This window comes from Schistocerca cancellata, chromosome 4 (genome assembly GCF_023864275.1).
Source record: "Schistocerca cancellata isolate TAMUIC-IGC-003103 chromosome 4, iqSchCanc2.1, whole genome shotgun sequence".
NCBI lineage: Eukaryota > Metazoa > Arthropoda > Insecta > Orthoptera > Acrididae > Schistocerca > Schistocerca cancellata.
The window spans coordinates 835,274,121-835,297,389 of NC_064629.1; the positions used below are offsets into that span (position 1 = coordinate 835,274,121).

The 23,269-nt window shown below is 42.9% G+C and overlaps 1 protein-coding gene and 1 non-coding gene across 7 annotated transcripts in view; one reads left to right on the top strand and one right to left on the bottom strand.

Moving 5' to 3' along the window:
• The window catches only part of LOC126184907 (organic cation transporter protein), a 396,150-nt gene that overhangs the window by 201,405 nt on the left and 171,476 nt on the right, over nt 1-23,269 (top strand). The window lies entirely within an intron of this gene.
• Trnat-agu (transfer RNA threonine (anticodon AGU)) lies at nt 10,306-10,380 on the bottom strand. Its single transcript has one exon. It is a non-coding gene; the product is annotated as a tRNA-Thr (tRNA).

The window sequence follows — 23,269 nt, forward strand, 5'->3', positions numbered from 1 at the left end:
CATAGGTCCCGTTTGATATGAAACCATGAGACGTTGGACGGCGTTTGTGTGTTTGTGAAAAATTGCTTCAGAGGCAAAAACGGAAGGGATTTCTGCATCGCATTGTGACCGGGAACGAAAACTGGGTTCATTACGATAACCTTAAATGCACAAAATCATGGGGATATCTCGGCCATGCTTCCACGTTGACAGCCAAACCGAATATTCACGGCTCCAAGATCATGCTGTGCATTTGGTGGGACCAGCTCGGCGTCGTGTTCTATGAGGTGTTAAAACCAAGTGAAGCAATCTCAGGTGCTCGTTATCGAACGCAATTAATGCGTTTGAGCAGAGCATTAAAAGACAAACGGCCGCAGTACAGCGAGAGGCAAGATAAAGTGATTTTGCAGCACCTCAACGCTCGACCCCACGTTGCAAAAGAGGTCAAAACGTACTTGGAAACGTTGAAATGGGAAGTCCTACACCACCCGCCGTATTCTCCAGACATTGCTCCCTCTGACTCTCACCTGCTCAGATCAATGGCGCATGACCTGGCTGACCAACACTTCCGATCTCATGAAGAAGTCACAAATCGGATCGATTCGTGGATCGCTTCAAAAGATGAACAATTTTTTCGACGCGAGATTCGTACACTGCCCGAAAGATGGGAGAAAGTAGTGCCCAGCGATATAAAATACTTTGAATGATACATGTGTTACCAGTTTGTTTCATTAAAGCCTCAAATGTTGGGGAAAAACAGCGGAAGCAAAGTTATACACCTTATAGTTCCATATTCCTCTTTCAGTCTTGTTGAGTGTCCAATGGGAATGGATGCAGATATGTTCCCTTTGGGGAGCAAGACACATTTCAGTCTTACGGTGGAGCTGTCTATAAAAATCCGCCAGTCTTTTGGTTGATAGTCCTGTGACACCATTTGAATGAGTAGACCAGGAGTGTTATTCCAATATACAAATTCTTCGAACTGGCTGAAGAATTGCAGAACAGCTGCTTCAGTTGTACGGTATAACGAAATTTTCGCTTCTGTACTAAGACAGTTGTTTTCCTATAGCCTGGACGCCACAAGTTCTGCTCTGTTCTTTGACAAATTAAGATCTCGTACCAGATGATTTAGTTTCTCTTGAGTGAACAATTTAGGTGTAGAAATTTCTCCTTCATATTCACTTCCACTGCTGATGCTGTTTTTGCACTCCAAATCCTGTATTTCTTCAGGTTCTGATATCTATAAGTTCAGGTAGTTTAGTAAATACTGGTATAGGTTCATATGGTTCATATGGCTCTGAGCACTATGGGACTTAACATCTATGGTCATCAGTCCCCTAGAACTTAGAACTACTTAAACCTAACTAACCTAAGGACAGCACACAACACCCAGCCATCACGAGGCAGAGAAAATCCCTGACCCCGCCGGGAATCGAACCCGGGAATACTGGTATAGGAACTTCTTCACTGTGTGCTACAGATCTCCTGGCTGATTTTGAATTTGGATACTCCCATTTACGTTTTTTTGAGTCGACAAAAATGGTTCAAATGGCTCTGAGCACTATGGGAGTTAACTTCTGAGGTCATCAGTTCCCTAGAACTTAGAACTACTTAAACCTAACTAACCTAAGGACATCACACATATCCATGCCCGAGGCAGGATCCGAACCTGCGACCGTTGCGGTCGCGCTGTTCCAGACTGTAGTGCCTAGAACCGCTCGGCCACGTCGGCCGGCAAACCTTTGACATCTACAACACAAAAGTGACAGTCATCGTGGTGCTTTTGTGGCTCTCGACAGAGCTTTAGTACACCGAAATTTAAACGTTATCTTTGTCCATTTTTCTGTCGAAGACACTCTACACGATTTTTACAAATAATGTTGGGAGCTCATAATCTACACTACTGGCCATTAAAATTGCTACACCAGGAAGAAATGCAGATGATAAACGGGTATTCATTGGACAAATATATTATACTACAACTGACATGTGATTACATTTTCACCAAATTTAGGTGCATAGATCCTGAGAAATCAGTACCCAGAACAACCACCTCTGGCCGTAATAGTGGCCTTGATACCCCTGGGTATTGAGTCAAACAGAGCTTGGATGGCGTGTACAGGTACAGCTGCCCATGCAGCTTCAACACGATGCCACAGTTCATCAAGAGTAGTGACTGTTGTATTGTGACGAGCCAGTTACTTGGCCACCATTGACCAGACGTTTTCAATTGGTGAGAGATCTGGAGAATGTGCTGGCCAGGGCAGCAGTAGAACATTTTCTGTATCCAGAAAGGCCCGTACAGGACCTGCATCATGCGGTCGTGCATTATCTTGCTGAAATGTAGGGTTTCGCAGGGATCGAATGAAGGGTAGAGCCACGGGACGTAACACATCTGAAATGTGACGTCCACTGTTCAAAGTGCCGTCAATGCGAACAAGAGGTGACCGAGACGTACAACCACTGGCACCCCGTACCATCACGCCGGGTCATACGCCAGTATGGCGTTGACGAATACACGCTTCCAATGTGCGTTCACCGCGATGTCGCCAAACACGGATGCGACCATCATGATGCTGTAAACAGAACCTGGGTTCATCCGAAAAAATGACTTTTTGCTATTCGTGCACCCAGGTTCGTCGTTGAGTACACCATCGCAGGCGCTCCTGTCTGTGATTCGTCGTCAAGGGTAACCGCAGCCATAGTCTCCGAGCTGATAGTCCATGCTGCTGCAATCGTCGTCGAACTGTTCGTGCAGATGGTTGCTGTCTTGCAAACGTCTCCATCTGTTGACTCAGCTATCGAGACGTGGCTGCATGATCCGTTCCAACCATGCGGATAAGATGCCTGTCATCTCGACTGCTAGTGATTCGAGGCCGTTGGGATCCAGCACGGTGTTCCGTATTACCCTCCTGAACCCACCGATTCCATATTCTGCTATCAGTCATTGGATCTCGACCAACGCGAGCAGCAATGTTGCGATACGATAAACCGCAATCGCGATAGGCTACAATCCGACCTTTATCAAAGTCGGAAACGTGATGGTACGCATTTCTCCTCCTTACACGAGGCATCACAACATTTCACCAGGCAACGCCGGTCAACTGCTGTTTGTGTATGAGAAATCGGTTGGAAACTTTTCTCATGTCAGCTCGTTGTAGGTGTCGCCACCGGCGCCAACCTTGTGTGAATGCTCTGAAAAGCTAATAATTTGCATATCACAGCATCTTCTTCCTGTCGGTTAAATTTCGCGTCTGTAGCACGTCATCTTCGTGGTGTAGCAATTTTAATGGCCAGTAGTGTGTCTTAGTCTCCAAGCTGTACTCCAAAATATGCAAGATATGCTCGCTTTACAAATTCTGTGATGCTCCGTCTTTGTTTCTGTAGGCAGTATTCACCTCAAATATAACAGAACACATTGGGGTTGTTTATGCATCCTCTTCGTGAAGAACTCATATTTTCCTGAAACAGAAAAATAAAAATACAAAATAAATTTCAAAGAATTTATTAGAATGTTTAATTGCGAAAAGTTATAGAAAGTGAAAAGTTAGGTGAAAATAAAGATAAACGATAGTGACGGAAAATCAGCGTCTATGGGAACATTTGATTAAAATCCAAAAATATTTATATCTTCAAAACTAGAGCCAAAAGAGAAAAGTAAAGCCATATTCGGATTCAGGGCCTCTAAAGTGTAATAGATGTCGTCAGCTTATTTTCCCCCTAACTTGTAACTCTTTCCAGCGCTCTCCGACATTGGAATAGCATCCCATCTTTGGATGTAATTGGGAATTTAATGGTTCAAATGGCTCTGAGCAGTATGGGACTTAACTTCTAAGGTCATCAGTCCCCTAGAACTTAGAACTACTTAATCCTAACTAACCTAAGGACATCACACGCATCCATGCCCGAGGCAGGATTCGAACCTGCGACCGTAGCGGTCGCGCGGTTCCAAACTGTAGCGCCTAGAACCGCTCGTCCAACACGGCCGGCAGGGAATTTAATTGTAAGATCTATAACAAATGTTTTCGAATATCTTTGCCAATAAAAAGAATTTTTTTAGAGCTGTTTTATTTGCGGGTAGAACAGACGCATCTTCGGAGGTCGCTGCGCTGTTCAGAGCCTATGGTGACAAGTGGCTTACAAAGCCTATGGCACATCACGACAACAGGCAAACAAAGAGACCATACGGCAATGGGATTCCTGTAATTTTTTTTATTTTTATGTTAAGTGAGGTTTAAATTCCAATATCAGTCACCCAAAGCAAGGTGATGCAACTTTCAAAAATTCTTGAGAAAATCGACTTTGAAGTTTTCAGAGAGCCTACCACACGCTAAAGTACGGTCTATTTTCCGAGTGGCTGTGTAGCTATGTGGCAGATGCTCAGCTGCCACATTGCGGGTCTGTGGTTCGATTCCTGGCAAGTACACTTTTTTAAACAGAGATGCATGTTCTGCGACGACTTCCGTGAAGTATAAAATACAGGGTGTGCATAATTAAAGTTCCAGTTTCAGAACACCGTAGAAAGAGAGCCACTGCTCAAAATAACGTCAAATTTGAACAGCACATTATTGACGCAGGGCGAACGTCATGGAACAAACAAATAAATAAATAAGTAAATAAAATAAGAATGAATGAAATTTTCACCAATAGATAGCGCTGTAAGCGTCTGAACGTTAAGTGACAGATTAACCGCAATACGACGGCTATGGTTTGAAAAAATGGTTCAAATGGCTCTGAGCACTATGGGACTCAACTGCTGTGGTCATAAGTCCACTAGAACTTAGAACTACTTAAACCTAACTAACCTAAGGACAGCACACACATCCACGCCCGAGGCAGGATTCGAACCTGCGACTGTAGCGGTCGTGCGGTTCCAGACTGTAGCGCCTTTAACCGCTCGGCCACTCCGGCAGGCAGCTATGGTTTGAGTTGCACATTACACCTTCCGTACTGTTCAATATGCATGACTATGTACAGTCAACAATGGTGCCACTGTTATGTAAGTCCATCCACCACAGTGGTATCGTTCCACATCGGATGAGAAAAATAGGTTTTAATTGTCCTGAGGCCACAAAAAGCAAAATGACATCGGCTATTAATTGTCTTGGGGCCAAAATGACAATGGTTTCCAATTTTCGTGAGACTGGCGCAAGACATTTTCAGTATGCTGTCCACCGTTTTCTGCCACAAGTTCAAATCGAGGAACAACATATCCCTCAACAGACTGGAACGTCTCGGGAATCACGTTCAGAATGCGTTGCACAGTGCGTGCCTTCAATTCAGCCACGTTCGTTAATTGGAGCACTGAAAACAATATCTTTCAGATAAAGCCACCAGCCACACGGATTAAGATCAGGTGATTTGTATGGCCAGGTTGTAGGGGAAATGATAATTCTAGCATTTCCGAAATGCCTCTGTAGCAGCCGCTTCACTGGCTGTGCTATGTGCCGAGAAGCGCCATCTTGCATAAAAATGATCCTGTCCACATATACACGCTGTTGAAAGATTGGAATGGCGTTGGTGCGTAAATGATTGTCATAGCGTTTACCAGTGACGGTACAGGGAATAGGTCCATCAGTACTCATCTCCTCGAAAAATTACGGCCCTATAATAAATGATGCCCTCAAGCCACATCACACAGTCACCTTTGCAGGATGAAGTGGTATTGGTTGATGTGCGTGCGGATTTTGCCTTCGTCCATATTCTGCAATTCTGCATAGACATTTCGTTGGAGCCGTCTTGGGCGCCTTGCCACGGTCCGTACGGCTCCCCCCATCGGAGATTCGAGTCCTCCCTCGGGCATGGGTGTGTGTGTTGTCCTTAGCGTAAGTTAGTTTGAGTTAGATTAAGTAGTGTGTAAGCCTAGGGACCGATGACCTCAGCAGTTTGGTCCCATAGGAACTTACCACAAATTTAAAATTTCGTTGGAGATAGAAATGCGCTTCGTCTGTGCACAGAATGTTCCATCGCCACTCATTGTCCGTTTCCATGTGAGCAAGAAACTCCAGAACGAACGTTTGTATTGCTGGTAGGTCAGCAGAAAGCAGCTCCTGAACATGGGTGATTTTGTATGAATCCTAATGCAGAACGTATCGTAGGATTTTATGCACACAGATCATAGGCATGTCCAACGTTCGAGCAATTCCTCGTGCACTACATATTTGCACCACACCGCTCCGGCAATGCTGTGGCCACATCTTCGACTGACGTCGGATCAACTGCTTTCCCCTCTCTGCCACATTGCACTTCAAAAGAACCTGTATTTTCGAATTTTGTAATCATTTTCTCCAGACCCATAGCAGACATCGGACCAATGCCTTTTTTCATACTCCTGAGTGTTCGGAAGTTCTGCAGGGTCTGCACAGTCACCGTTCTTGTAAAAGAGCATTACCAGCAGCGCGTGGTTCTTCATGGCGACAGTCGGGCTTGGTGTCTCGGACACAAACTGAGGAGCAGCCGTGTGCCGCGCGTCTATTGGTGTGCATATTCTGACGCTTTCAGCGCCATCTATTGGTCAAATTTTCCTCCATTAATTAATTCATTGATTGATTTATTTATTTATTTTTCACAAAGTTTCCTTCTGTGCCAATAATATACTGCTCATAATTGACGTTATTCTGAGCACTGGTTCTCTTTCTACAGCGTTTTGAATCCCGAACTTTAATTATGGACACCTTGTATATAAACATACATATACAGGATGGTCCATTGATTGTGACCGGGCCAAATATCTCACGAAATAAGCATCAAACGAAAAAACTACAAACAACGAAACTTGTCTAGCTTGAAGGGGGAAACCAGATGGCGCTGTGGTTGGCCGCTAGCTGGCGCTGCCATAGGTCGAACGGATATCAACTGCGTTTTTTAAAAATACGAACCCCAATTTTTTATTACATATTCGTGTAGTACGTAAAGAAATATGAATGTTTTACTTGGACCACTTTTTTCGCTTTGTGATAGATGGCGCTGTAATAGTCACAAGAGTACAAGTACGTGGTATCGCGTAACATTCCGCCAGTGCGGACGGTATTTGCTTCGTGATACATTACCCGTGTTAAAATGGACCGATTACCAATTGCGGAAAAGGTCGATATAGTGTTGATGTATGGATATTGTGATCAAAATGCCCAACGGGCGTGTGCTATGTATGCTGCTCGGTATCTTGGACGATATCATCCAAGTGTCCGGACCGTTCGCCGAGTAGTTACGTTATTTAAGGAAACAGGAAGTGTTCAGCCACATGTGAAACGTCAACCACGGCCTGCAACAAATGACGATGCCCAAGTAGGTGTTTTAGCTGCTGTCGCGGCTAATCCGCACATCAGTAGCAGACAAACTGCGCAAGAATCGGGAATCTCAAAAACGTCGGTGTTGAGAATGCTACATCAACATCGATTGCACCCGTACCATGTTTCTGTGCACCAGGAATAGCATGGCGGCGACTTTGAACGTCGTCTACAGTTCTGCCACAGGGCACAAGAGAAATTGCGGGACGCTGACAGATTTTTTGCACGCGTTCTATTTAGCGCCGAAGTGTCATTCACCATCGGTGGTAACGTAAACCGGTATAATATGCACTATTGGGCAACGGAAAATCCACGATGGCTGCGACAAATGGAACATCAGCGACATTGGCGGGTTAATGTATGGTGCGGCATTATGGGAGGAAGGATAATTGGCCCCAATTTTACCGATGGCAATCTAAATGGTGCAATGTATGCTGATTTCCTACGTAATGTTCTACCGATGTTACTACAAGATGTTTCACTGAATGACAGAATGGCGGTGTACTTCCAACATGATGGATGTCCGGCACATAGCTCGCGTGCGGTTGAAGAGGTATTGAATAGCATATTTCATGATAGGTGGATTGTTCGTCGAAGCACCATACTATGGCCCGCACGTTCACCGGATCTGACGTCCCCGGATTTCTTTCTGTGGGGAAAGTTGAAGGATATTTGCTATCGTGATCCACCAACAACACCTGACAATATGCGTCAGCGCATTGTCAATGCATGTGCGAACATTCCAGAAGGCGAAGTACTCGCTGTTGAGAGGTATGTCGTTACACGTATTGCCAAATGCATTGAGGTTGACGGACATCATTTTGAGCATTTATTGCATTAATGTGGTATTTACAAGTAATCACGCTGTAACAGCATGCGTTCACAGAAATGATAAGTTCACAGAGGTATATGTATCACATTGGAACAACCGAAATAAAATGTTCAAACGTACCTACGTTCTGTATTTTAATTTAAAAAAACATACCTGTTACCAAGTGTTAGTCTAAAGTTGTGAGCCATATGTTTGTGACTATTACAGCGCCATCTACCACAAAGCGAAAAAAGTGGTCCAACTAAAACATTCATATTTCTTTACGTACTACACGAATATGTAATTAAAAATGTGGGTTCCTATTTTAAAAAACGCAGTTTATATCCGTTCGATCTATGGCAGCGCCATCTAGCGGGCCAACCATAGCGCCATCTGGTTTCCCTCCTCAAGCTGGACGAGTTTCGTTCTTTGTAGTTTTTCGTTTGACGCTTATTTCGTGAGATGTTTGGCCCGGTCACGATCAGTGGGCCACCCTGTATATATCGGCAACCATGGACTCCGAAGATCATGCGCCGACTTCAAATTGTTTCTCCATAGATGGCAATATTGTGCACTTTGTATCCAGTTCTCACGGACGCCCAACTGCTGAAGGTCCTTCTATAGTTCATCCTCCCATCGCTTCGTTGGTATTCCAATTGGGCGAGTTATATATAGTTTTCCCATAAGCCCAACTCGTTTCTGGCCTTCTAGCAATGTGCCCTGCCAGGCCTATTCTCTGCGCTTTCATTTTCTACACAATGTTCGGTTGTTTCATTAGGTCGTACAGTTCCCGGTCTGTTCTGCGTCTCCATGCGTTCTCTTCGCAGATTAGTCCAGAAATCTTTCTCGTGATTTTCTGTTCAAAGATCAGCAGGTTCTCTTCATTTTGTTGTGGTACTTAACCTTTCTGTCCCATGCAACAACATCGTTATTATCACTGCAGTATATGCCTTACATTTGGTTTTAATGGACAGATTTTTTGATGACATTATCTGCTCCAGACTGAAATATGTTTTAGATTCACTGATAATACGTTGATTTCTTGATTTAGGGTATATACCCGTTGAACTAGGCGTCGAGGTGTTTAAAATTTTCCACTCTGGTTATACTCCATATTCCAACCTGTAATGGGGCATTATTAGGGGCTTCTCTGGATACTTCTGCCGTTTCAGTCTCCTGCATATTGATCTTCAGTCCAGTCTTACTGGCATTCTTTGCTGAGTCCCCTACCGTTCCTGCCATCTCTTCCCCTCATTCCGCTATGGCTGCAATGTCGTCTGCATATTCCAATAGCTGTGTTCTTCCATTAAGATTCACCCCTTTACCCTCTCTTTTCATTTCCCGAATTATTTCCTCCAGGACCAAATTAAAAAGCAATGTTGAAATGGCATCGCCTTGTCTCACACCTGTTCTGACGTTGAATTCCTTGGATAGCTCCCTCTGGTATTTCACCATACCTCTTTGGTATGCGAAGCTCCCTCAGGATGTTGTACATACGGTCGCAGGTTCGAATCCTGCCTCGGACATGGCTGTATGTGATGTCCTTAGGTTAGTTAGGTTTAAATAGTTCTAAGTCTAAGGGCCTGATGACCTCAGATGTTAAGTCCCATAGTGCTTAGAGCCATTTGAACCATTTTGATATTATACATACTTGAACTGTGTATACTGCCATACGCCTTTGAGAATTTTCCAAATATTACCAGGAACTGATGACTGAAGTCTCAGCACTTCTCCTGGATTTGTCTCCTGGTGAAAATTTGATCCATGGTTGATATTCCTCCCAAAACCTTCGTTGTACTTTCCAACAATATCTTCAGAAAAACGCTTCAGCCTTTCAAAAATCATTAATGATAGCAGTTTGTATGATACACTTAGTAAAGAAATACCTTTATAATTACTACAGACCCTTTTAGTGTTCTTTTTGTGCAGTGGGATAATGGTAGGTGACCTCCACTCTTTCCGGATTTCCTCCTTTCTCCATACTTCACTTATGAGACTGTGTATCCCTTTCTGAAGCATTCCACCTGCTGTCTTCAACACCTCTGCAGTTATCCTATCTTCTCCTGGTGCCTTATCGTTCTTCAGTTTTCTATCTGCACTCTGTTGAGTTACTTCAATTTCTTATACGTAAATTGAAGGTGGATGGCGGGGGGGGGGGGGGGAAGAAGGAAAGGGAAGAGGCTACTGACATCAGCTGCATCGCGACATTACGTAGAATCAGCGAAAATGTGTGCCGGACCGGGATTCGAACCCAGGATCTCCTGATTACTAGGCAGGGGCGTTAACCACTGCGCCATCCAGGACACAGTGCTATCGCAACTGGACGGACCATCTCTGCACGCCTCACAGCCGACCCACATTCCCACCGAGCACTATCTATTCGCAGTCCCTGTCCACTTCCTCCATGCTCGCTAGTCATAGATTCCCACAGGAAGTTGGACATATTGGTGCGTCCGCACTGAAGAAGGTAGGTCCATTGCTCCTCCTCTAGACGAATCAATTATATGAATGTGTGGTGTCTGTTCCTACGTTTGTTGGTGCATATCCATTAACAAGTGTTAAATCTCCATACCTATACCTTATAGTGACTGTCTTCGTCTGTTTCACTAGCTACGAAAACGTTCTGTCTTCCACCGCCATGCCGTCTTCGACATCAAAACCACCGTTCGTAAGGCGTTGAAAACATTCTCTGCACGTCCTTCCACTAATAGTTCCCTCACCATCGGTCTTACCCAGATTTTTAAGAGCCACAGCGGCAGATTTATTCGTGTTAAAGCAGAAAATTAAAACGTCCCACAAATGGCGAGAAATGGGTGCGTAAGTTGACGTACTTAATCGAGAACAACCTTATGATGCAATCATAAATTTACTAATATTTTTATGGCATTATGTTCACAGACGTCTAAACGTATTGCATTACACCTATGACCAACCACATGGGCCCCACTATCGCAAAACGGCGGAAGCAAAGTTGGAGACCTAATATAAATTATTAATTACCGATCTTTTAAAAAAGATTATTTAAATTTGAAAAGTATTACAGATTCACATTCTGTTTTAATTTTATGCTTCATAGAAATGCACATAAAACATGCAAATTTATTTAAAAATTTGCATCAGCCGGTAATTGAGCATGGTATCTCCATGTGGTACACAAGCATTCTACCACAGAGCCACACATTCCATCAGAATAACTGCTCTTAGTTTAGGGTATTAAAGACGCTGTAAAAATGTCAAAGTCTATTTTTTAGAGAATTTTTGAGAGTCTCATCGAACTATTTGTGGATAATGATGTTTGAGCTCTGAACTTCACGTGCGATAAATATACAAAAAAAAAAAAAAATACAAAAGCCGATTACCATGTAGTCTCCTAAGACCAGTTCGCTCTGTAGTATTTGACTATCAGCTGCACAACATACACAGTTTATGTACGACGACCGCACTTTAGATTTGGAGTTCCGCTTGGTAATTAATTTAGATTGTTTTGCGTTGATTTTCGGCTACTTAGCTTCGATTATTAGTTGTGAGTTGACTCGCAAATAGCGTGGTATTTTTGCTCGCCGTTGACAGCCATGTGTGAATCGGACTCGTGACTCATCTCGGTAAAACTGCTCTCAACGGTCACTTACGTAACGGTCTTCTTAGTTGTATACTGCAGTAGCGATTAAGTAATACAGTACGTTGTCGAAGGCTGGCCGGTGTGGCCGTGCGGTTCTAGGCGCGTCAGTCTGGAACCGCGTGACCGCTACGGTCGCAGGTTCGAATCCTGCCTCGGGCATGGATGTGTGTGATGTCCTTAGGTTAGTTAGGTTTAAGTAGTTCTAAGTTCTAGGGGACTGATGACCACAGATGTTGAGTCCCAAAGTGCTCAGAGCCATTTGAACCATATGAACGTTGTCGAAGCTCTTCGATCTGTGAAACAAATTGCATCTTCGGATTGACAGCCATCGAGAAAAATCAGATTCTCCATTTTCATCATATCTAGGATTTTTTTTTCACGTGATAGGGAAATGCATCCATCACCGAGGCAGGCAACCATTTAAAGTTGCCACACAATGAACTGTGGATGTTCTTGGTTGCAAATTTTGTTTTCCTTTCGTCTCACTAGATGGCACCTATACTTCGCGTGCTCCATACAGTGACTTTGCGTGAGCCTTACTGATTATCCCGAGGATACACTGTGGGGCTAGTTACTGTCGTAGTTTAAAATTTTTGGAAAATGTTTTAGGAGATGTCACGGTCATAAAATCTTATTAAAATATAATAAAAACAATCTAGAACGCATAAACCATTTTATTTTATTTTTAAAAAAAGGTGACCGGTTTTGATCAAAGTCTTATCATCCTCAGACCGTTACATACTGTGTAAATGGAGTAACATGAAAGTTGTATTAATATTACTGCTGTATAAATAGAAGGCGAGATACCCTTGCTGACTGCTGGAAATTGTGACATGGACCACTAACTGCTCTAGTCTGGTTTGAAAGCAGCAACTGTGTGACATACAACTGCCGTCGCATAAAGAGCGAAAGCTCCGCCCACCATCTCCAGCATTATGGCAGTGATAGTCGGAGGCCGTCAGATACGGATAACGTCAGTAAAAATACAGTTGTAGTATGAAATATTTGGCTTACGACCACAGTCACGTAAGTATAAAAATAGGCTTGCATAAAATATAATAAAAGAACATGAGAAATAAGCGTAATAAAGAAATAAACCATTAACATTCGAGCTAGACCAAAAGTGCCCTCTATGAGAATTCGTGTTTGACATTTTGTTGTGCAAATATTACCTACAAAGGCGCCACCAGTAGCCATAGTAATGGTATGAAATCCATATTTTGCCATTTCTAGCCAAAGATATAGAAATGTGGCTCACAAATTTTGACTGAGAACGTAATCACCATTTTATACAAAACAGGTAATAGTAACTATATTAGTTACAATAGGAACAGTACCAATGACGACCCGCCAAGTTAGACGAGAGTGCTAATGCGCTGCTTCCTGGACTCGGGTAGGCCCGCCGGCCCCGGATCGAATCCGCCCAGCGGTTTACCAACGAGGGCCGGTGTGCCGGCCAGCCTGGATGTGGTTTTTAGGCGGTTTTCCCCATCCCACTAGGTGAATACCGAGCTGGTCCCCGCGTCCCGCCTCAGTTACACGATTCGTAGACATTTGCAACACGTTTTCACTCTTTCATGATTTACACTAGACGCAGACAGCTGACATACACTGATTCTGTTCCAGGGGTACAGGGTAGTGGCAGGAAGGGCATCCGGCCACCCCTTCGAATTAACCATGCCAAATCCGATTGTAACTGTGCCGATCCTGCGAAGACTGCGGGACAAAGGCTCAAGCAAAAGAATAAGAAGAGGAACAGTACCAATGACGCTAAAAAATATAAAATTAGTACAAAAAAACGACAAAACAATAAAACATTGACATTGAAATTAGACACAAGATGTCCTCTCTGGGGACATGAATGTAACATCTGTAGATCAAAGATGGCTTAAAGGCACCTCAGGAGTAACCATAGTAACGGTGTGAAGATGGATACGTTCAGTTTCCAGTCAAATATACAAAAATGTGGCCTACAATTTTTTAATCGGAACGTAGTAATCATTATATACAAAAGAGGCAAGATCACAGAGGACGCAGCGTGCCAGCACAAATGGAAAATTTCGTGACATAGGAAAGGATGCAGCTGAAGTTTGTGTGGGGACACTGTAGCCGAACTTATGGTCATATATAATTAGATACAATATGAATAAAGCTAATGACGCTTAAAAATATAAAGGATGTACAAAAGAACAATAAAACAATAAGCCAGTGACATTAAAATGAGGCACAAGATGCCCTCTATGGGATCTTCTATAAAAATGCCGACGCTTTTCCTCCGGCGCAAGTACAGTGGTCGGAATAAAATTATCCCGACTGTTCCGATGACCTGCTTACCGGGTTTCGCAATTCATATCAGCGACTTGGGCACGCCACGGTAGAACAAAAACGAGACAGTTCGTTCCGTCTGCTTGCGTATTTCAGGGCACGGTAACTAGTTCATGTATCGAAAGAGGGACCGTTCAACAGGTAGTAAAACCAAATGGGAGAGTCATTAATGGGAAAACGTAAAGAAGAAACGTAATTTTGTAAGCTCCAGTGACCATTTTATTAGAGATGAACAATTTATAAATTCGTAGACGGTAAATTATTGGCTCGCAATTCTTAGTGCCAGCCGTTAATCTATTGTATGATATTGTAAAAGCAAATACATTGCAGCCGGTTAACATATTGTTAAGTCAAAGATCCTTTTACCATTGCCGATGTTTGGTTGGAAAATGAAAAATTGTACGTAATTTCCACTAGATGTATCCTGCTGCTTAACTATTGGTCCAATTCTGTAACCAATCTTGGCCAGTAAATATATATAATTATATATAAGATATAATTTCTTATTACACGGGACCTATTCATATACTAAATTTCAAGTTTATACGGGTTTTGGAACTATCTTCTAATTCTGTATTATACTCCCATGCACCGAAACTTTTTGAGCTAGTCCATGTAGGTTGCCTCAATTTGGAACCTATCTCTGAATCCGCAGTCGCTGTTTCCACGAAGGGCGACCTTCAGAAACTGTGCCGGAAACACTTCCGCCGTATGGCCTGCTCTGGCAAATGTGTCATTAGTGACCGACAACTGCACTGGAGCTCAATGCTTCTCGCGACCCAACAATGAGTCTCGTTGTTGCACTGTGTTCGCAAGCGTACAGGCAATCACACCCCAGTCCTGATCAGGGACACGATGCCGCAAGAATAGAAACGCTGTGGAAATCAAACAATTTCACACAGTTCATTACGTACTATAACATGTTCTCTGATATTAGGGAATTGATTACAATAACTGTACTGATCACAGAGGATGCAGCGTGCCAGCACAAACGGAAAATTTCGTGACATAGGAAATGATGCAGCTGAAGTTCGTGTGGGGACACTGTAGCCGAACTTATGGCAATATCTGTGATGGATGTGGTGAACTGCTGCCAATAACTGTCCAGCACTGTCGTAAATGATACTCGTGATAGCTCTGGTGCTAACATTGCAATAGCAGCCAACAAGGAGAGCGTACGACTATCGTTTGGTAGGGAGTCTAAGCAAGAAGTACTAGGGGTGAGCTAGTGAAAAACTAGGAGTTGTATAGTACTGGGAGGAGGCGCGGTGAAGAAGGAAGAACGATACTGCAAAAAAATCTTTGTCGGGGGTGAGTGAGTGACGCTTTTTCCCCGCAAGCGCTTCGCTATCTCTTTCAGACATTTGCACTGTATCGGTAATGGAGGCGTCGAGTTCAAGCACCTGAATTTCCGTATCTACTGGATATTGGACGCTAATGCATATGAACTTTTCAAGACGAAATTGTCCACCCAGCCGACCCTTAAGGAACTGCTCTTCTTCTTGACCTCTTGAAACATTTCATGCATTTGTCAGTATGATGTGTGTTTTATGATCTACCGCTTGACCACGGAGACAATGCTGATACACTGCACAGCTGGTTAGTGAATTTTGCAATTGGTGGGTACCTATTGTCCTAATGACGTTTTAAAAACTTTTAAGCCAGTCTCATTTGCAGATATTTATTTTAAAATTGATGCGTTTCGGGTTGGTGGCGCATCTTCAGAATTTCTGTAAATTTGCAATAGTTTACGTATTACCTAAGGTTGTGGCCACGAGCCTATCCAACCGCTGTTAAGTATCTATTGACTTGAGTAACTTATAGAAAGAGCTTGCCTTAGACAGCGTGAACCGTCCTAGTCAAAAAGTAAACATTGAGTGGAGTGTAACCACAATCGTCAAATATAAAAGTGGAAGCCTGAAAAGGGAACTAATTTTTTATAAAAATTCCTACTAAAACATAACGGCCTTTCCGTATCTGTGAGCACGAAGAACCAAACCTGGAGTTATTAGACAGTCACACTCACCAAATCATGGAGAAACCCGGCGTGTGGATAGGACTGCAGTGAACAGGCATATTGCCCAACAGCAGACAATATGCGCTGTGAAGCGTGTTGGGTGCGACAGCGTGTCGCTTACTGTTCTAACGCGAATGAACAGCTGACTGAAAGCGCCAATCTATGGAGCTCGCGGTGCCTGTTATTTGTTATCATTTACATATTGAAGGATAATTAAAAACAATGGTACAAGACAGTGCCAGAAGTGTATGTAATAAATACATGTAATAAATAGTAATAATTAATAATAATTAATAATAAATTAATAGTTATTAAATAATACCTTAAAAGTAGTTAAAACAATTATGAAGTTGAAAAGCAGAGGAGTATACACGAGTTCATACTCATGGGTGACAAACGAAAGTCCTGCTGGCGGTTGCTTAACCATAGAGGCTAATGAAACTTTTGTAAAGCTGTCATCATAGTGTTATATAAATGCTGTTCTTAGTGACAAGTTCCTCTTTGAGACTCAAATCTTACCAATGTCTCAAAAATTTTAATGATCCAACTCCCCCAGTAGAGTAAACTTTGCCATGTGAATGATTTGCAAACAATCTGTTGTTAGTTCGGCGTGCCCGCTAACATTTAGATCCTCCGCAAACGAAGAACTGCTTTTCGCAGCTACCTCCTAGTAAGTGCTCATGTTATTTTAACTACTTTTAAGGTATCATTTAATATCCATTAATTTATTTGAACTATGTACTACTGGCACTGACTTGTAGTACTGTTTTTTAATTATCGTTCAATGAGTAACGAGGGCCATATACCACACACGAATAGTGCCATCGCTTGGCGCTTACAGTCAACTGTTCATTCACATCAGAACAGCGCAGATATTGTCTAGTGTTGTGCGATATGCCTGTCCTTCGCAATCCTGTCCACACCAGTTTTCTCCGATATTTGGTGAGTGTGACTGTGTAATAGCTGCCGGTTTGGTTCTTTGCGCCAACAGATACGGAAAGTCCGTTCTAGTAGTTGTGTTTGAGAAGGTATTTTTATAAAAAATTATTTCCCTTTTCAGACTTCCGTTTTTATATTTGACGACTGCGGTTACACTCCATTCAGTGTTTACTTTTTGACCAGTGCGGTTTACGCTATCTAAGGCAAGTTACTTAAGTGAATAGTTACGTAGCATAGGACGGATAGGCTCGTAATCACAACTTTATGTCATAAATACGTTATAGTTAATCTGCAGAATTTCTGACGATGTGCCACTAACGCGAAACGTCTCACTTGTAAAATAAATATCTACAACAGATATTTTCTTTTTATTTGAAAATTGGATTACTGTTGCTGAACCAGGCCGGAAATGGTGTGCAGAAACAACTGTTAAGTCACTAGGGATCATGATGTGTGCTGAGAATGATCAGCTTTTGTCTGTAGACATTTTGTAATATATTTAGGGCAGATGAAATGTTCCCCACTCACTTGTTACTCTAGTGCTATGCAATCAAGTGAGCATACTGAAAATTAGTCTTCTTGCGCATGTGTGAGTTACCCACATGTTCTATACGACGTAAAACATCCTGCCAAAATTATTTACTTACTCTTGCTATCACGTTGAGTATCTTCCTTTTAGCAGATTACCTTCTCAGCTATGTAAATGTCGTTATTCAAGTTTTCATAGCAATCGACGGCTCTACTGCCGTGAGTTCAGCTCGCAATGAGTATTAATATGTCTACCGAAGCAGTTGCTAGCAAATGCCAGTCTAACAGCAAATTACTTCCCATTCAGTTGAACGGTAAGCACTTCAGTCCTCCTAGTTCGAACCTAGTCAACTGCATTAGTTGTAGTTGTAGCGTTAGGATCGTTTGCGGTGCGATCTGCGGTTGGCGTCTTAGATATGTGAAATTAAGACTTCTCTTCATTTTCATAAATTTGAAAATTGAATTACTCAGTATTATGGTAAACATAGATGGCTGCCATGTGAAGGACCCGGGCTGGGATTCCCAGTACTGCCAAATTTTTTTCTTGGTACGAGGAGCACTCAGCCTCATGGCGTCAATTGAGGAGCTTTCTCGACCGAGTAGTGGCGGCTCCACGGTGTGCAGTCTGCGAAACGGCCGGCAGAGTGGTGCGCGCTGACACCCCCCCCCCCCCCCCCCACCACCGTCCACATCCGAATGACGCCGCCGCAAGGAATGAATGGGATGACATGGCGACCAGAACGGCGTGGACGAGGAACTATTTTCTTTTAATTACCCAGTATTGTACACCTTATAAGACCATCACCTGATGATCTGTTTGTCCGCAGCTCGTGGTCGTGCGGTAGCGTTCTCGCTTCCCGCGCCCGGGTTCCCGGGTTCGATTCCCGGCAGGGTCAGGGATTTTCTCTGCCTCGTGATGACTGGGTGTTGTGTGATGTCCTTAGGTTAGTTAGGTTTAAGTAGTTCTAAGTTCTAGGGGACTGATGACCATAGCTGTTAAGTCCCATAGTGCTCAGAGCCATTTGAACCATCTGATGCTCTGTTTCACACTCTAGCACAAAGGTGCAGCATAGACGCCTTAAAAAGTGTACGGTCATTCAAGACGACGGCAAGGAAGTGGGCACGAAAAGGTATTCAGAAGATCAGAGTTCTAAATATAGAAGCAATAGTTCCATCTAAATGTGAGAAAACGTCAATGAGTCGTAAAAATGAGCAGATTGCTTTCCAGTCAATTCTCAAGTAAAGCGCAACATTCCTTGTCAGAGGAACTTGACATCTTGTGAAAACTTTAGACAGAAATTGCAATCATGTTCAGTGACAGTAATCGTACTCAAGAGTTTCATCCGCATTGGGATATTCATATTTCTAGAATTTTTCCGTCTTATGCTAAACATTAAATACTGGTAGAGTCCACTTTACGTGGAAAATACTGTATATTACCTCCGGAGTAGTAATGTTCTGAACAGTTGCAATATTTTTCCGAAAATTATTTTTGCTTTGCTCAAAGTACGTTCACCGCACCAAATATTAGTCGCCACCTTAGAGGGCCACGCAAGTCCCTTTGAAGCGTTATACACTGACGGAAAAAATAGCAACACCAAAAACTAGTTAATGGAGAGTAATGAAATTCCGGGATTACATTTGTATAGGTAAAATCCATATTGATAAAGTGCGGGATGTTTTAAGAAACTCCACTGTTCAAAGGTATTTCGTGCTGCGGGAGCTAGTTACATTAATAAATTCACTTTTTTGACTTTTCACAGCTGCATATCGATGCAGAATTGACTGCTAACAAGACTGGATAAGTGTAGTTTCCAAAGGTGGGCTTACTTCTCCATCACCTGGATGGTTTGCTGCAATATCAAATTTCGAAATTATTTTTGCGTTTTCTCATGCAGCAAACATTTCACGTTGCAAACGTGTGATGGAATCATGAGCAGCACTAGTACAACCAAGATTTCCCGCAATCAAAAAGAAAATAATTGATTTATATGTAAGAACGAAAACTTTCATCCGTATTAAATTTTTGAATTACAGAGCCAAATGGGATGCAACGAAGCATCTTCTCTGGAATGCGTCGTCTTCAGCAACTTCGAGTTAAATTTTCCACGTCAACATCATCAAATAAGTTTCGTCATCTCTATCATAATATTCTCTAATTATGACTGAACTAAAGTAGAACGTAAAACTGTGAAATATTTACCGTTGTCGCGTTCTTAAGCCGTAAGTTTTAGCGACGATCATTTACAGCTAGCCTTAGATATTAAGTGTCGTTATCGGTGCTTTTACCGCTTAACATTTCCTTTCGAATATTTCAAAAACTAATTCTTTGGAATCATCTTGAATCCCATCAATGAGGTGCTCAAAATCGAATGAAAAGAGACATGAAAACTGGTTAAGCGTGTGAGATTTCCAGTGCGCGACTGTGCCAGCGCTGGCTGCCAAGTGACGTAACACGTCGCTGACCAATCAGAGCTTACTTGCCGGAATCGCCTACCTTTCTAGTCCATGTGCCTTCATGTAGAATATGAGAACGAAGTCTTTGGCGACGGCACTGTCGTATGAAACGTTCTCGGACTTCTTGCCATGTCAGTTCAGGGTAAAACGTCGAGCTTTCGACGATTATCTCCATCGTCTACGTCAGGAGCAACTGACTGCCAAAACCACTGCTGTAATGGCCTTATATCGTTCATAGGCGGCTTTTGATTGGACGGCAATTACCTAATACTGTCGCAGATGATGTCAACGTCTGCCTCTTCTCTGCACCGAGAGCTCGTTTCTATGCACCGCCATGGCTATATCTGCTGTCACGGCTGAAGTTCTTCTCGCACATTCTTATTTCTACAACCTCTTTAATTACAAAAGCCGAATTTTGTAGGAGCCTGGGACAAAACTTTTGTTTCGTCAAGCAGTATTTCGTATTTGTGAGACTGTGTTCAGCAACTGCAGATTTCTGCAGATGTTAAAGTTCTTCACATGGGTCAGAAACGGTGTGGATGGAATGACTGATGTCACTGCTCCCGCACTCACAAGGGATGTTGTAAATCCCAGGGATTCTGAGGCCTTCACTGTCCTTAACAGGTCGTAGCATCTCCTTTACCATCTTAGGAGATCGGAAAATAGGTCTTATACCTTTTCTTCCCAGGACTCTGCCTGTTTTGCTGGATATAGCGCCACAGAAAGGAAAGAATACAATCGTTGGCTCGTGACGTGAAAGTCTGGCATTTTCACGTTTCCTTGTCTTGGAGAAGAATGGCTTCATATTGCATGAAGCGTAGCCATTGTTTCGGAACACGTACTTCAGATGGCTAATTTCGGAATCCAAGTGGTTCTCATCAGAGATAATTTTTGCTCCGATATCAATGTATTTAAAACTGCGACCTTCTAGCCTCGATGATGAAAACTTTGGGCACTAAGATGTAGATCGGTGTGCATCGGCTTGCGGTACACTGAGTGGCCGAGACGTCCATCCGACTTCCGTTGTACCAAAATGTCTAAAAATGGCAGCCTTCCTTCTTTCTCTGTCTCGACAGTAAATTGGATCTTTGGGTGCATGCTGTTCATATGTACAAGGAAGTTCTCAAGAGTTTCTATGCTGTGTGGCTAGTCCATAAATATGTCGCCAACATAGTGATAAAATGAAGACGGACGAAGGAGAGCCAAATTTAATGCACGCTCCTTAAAATGTTCCATAAAAAGTTGGCCACTGCTGGAGAACGAAGAACTCATAGACTACATCTACCTTGCGGGCAGTACAGTAAGTTGCATTTTTTTATTTCGAAGAAACAAGCCAGGATCTTCTAATATTTTCCTTATTTGCCATTGTTCCGAACCACACGTAAAGCGTTAGATGCCTGCCGTTGCGTTCAGTGGACCTAAAACTCTATGTTATATGGATGTTTATCATGTAGTAATACATCTTGTTTGCTGAAGAATGACATTTGTTGATGTGTAATTTTTCTGTGATATGTCCATGTATCCATACCCATTAGAGCTACAACTTCGTCTTTGCTACTCGACGGCAATAAGTCGATCAACGTCATCCCCCATCTAAGATAATACCATTGATGAAGACTGTTTACCATTATTTGAGTCTTGAAGTTTCGACTGTTCAGTCGAATTATTTGGAATGTCCAAATTATGAGAAGTATTCGAAAGACCTGAAATTATATTATCAGAAGTAACATCTACATCTACATTTATACTCCGCAAGCCACCCAACGGTGTATGGCGGAGGGCACTTTACGTGCCACTGTCATTACCTCCCTTTTCTGTTCCAGTCGCGTATGGTTCGCGGGAAGGACGACTGCCGGAAAGCCTCCGTGCGCGCTCGAATCTCTCTAATTTTACATTCGTGATCTCCTCGGGAGGTATAAGTAGGGGGAAGCAATATATTCAATACCTCATCCAGAAACGCACCCTCTCGAAACACCGCTATCATATAATCATACAATAAAGGATCCTTCTTTCTATGTATTCGCAATACATTACATTTGTCTATGTTAAGGGTCAGTTGCCACTCCCTGCACCAAGTGCCTATCCGCTGCAGATCTTCCTGCATTTCGCTACAATTTTCTAATGCTGCAACTTATCTGTGTACTACAGCATCATCCGCGAAAAGCCGCATGGAACTTCCGACACTATCTACTAGGTCATTTATATATATTGTGAAAAGCAATGGTCCCATAACACTCCCCTGTGGCACCCCAGAGGTTACTTTAACGTCTGTAGACGTCTCTCCATTGGGAACAATATGCTGTATTCTATTTGCTAAAAGCTCTTCATTCTAGCCACACAGCTGGTCTGATATCCCGTAGGCTCTTATTTTGTTTATCAGGCGACAGTGCGGAACTGTATCGAACGCCTTCCGGAAGTCAAGGAAAATAGCATCTACCTGGGAGCCTGTATCTAATATTTTCTGGGTCTCATGAACAAATAAAGCGAGTTGGGTCTCACACGATCGCTGTTTCCGGAATCCATGTTGATTCCTACAGAGTAGATTCTGGGTTTCCTGAAACGACATGATACTCGAGCAAAAAACATGTTCTAAAATTCTACAAGAGATCGACGTCAGAGATATAGGTCTATAGTTTTGCGCATCTGCTCGACGACCCTTCTTGAAGACTAGGACTACCTGTGCTCTTTTCCATTCATTTGGAACCTTCCGTTCCTCTACAGACTTGCGGTACACGGCTGTTAGAAGGGGGGCAAGTTCTTTCGCGTACTCTGTGTAGAATCGAATTGGTATCCCGTCAGGTCCAGTGGACTTTCCTCTGTTGAGTGATTCCAGTTGCTTTTCTATTTCTTGGACACTTATTTCGACGTCAGCCATTTTTTCGTTTGTGCGAGGATTTAGAGAAGGAACTGCAGTGCGGTCTTCCTCTGTGAAACAGCTTTGGATAAAGGTGTTTAGTATTTCAGCTTTACGCGTGTCATCCTCTGTTTTTTAATGCCATCATCATCCCGGAGTGTCTGGATATGCTGTTTCGAGCCACTTACTGATTTAACGTATGACCAGAACTTCCTAGGATTTTCTGTCAAGTCGGTACATAGAATTTTACTTTCGAATTCACTGAACGTTTCACGCATAGCCCTCCTTACGCTAACTTTGACATCGTTTAGCTTCTGTTTGTCTGAGAGGTTTTGGCTGCGTTTAAACTTGCAGTGAAGCTCTCTTTGCTTTCGCAGTAGTTTCCTAACTTTGTTGTTGAACCACGGTGGGTTTTTCCCGTCCCTCACAGTTTTACTCGGCACGAACCTGTCTA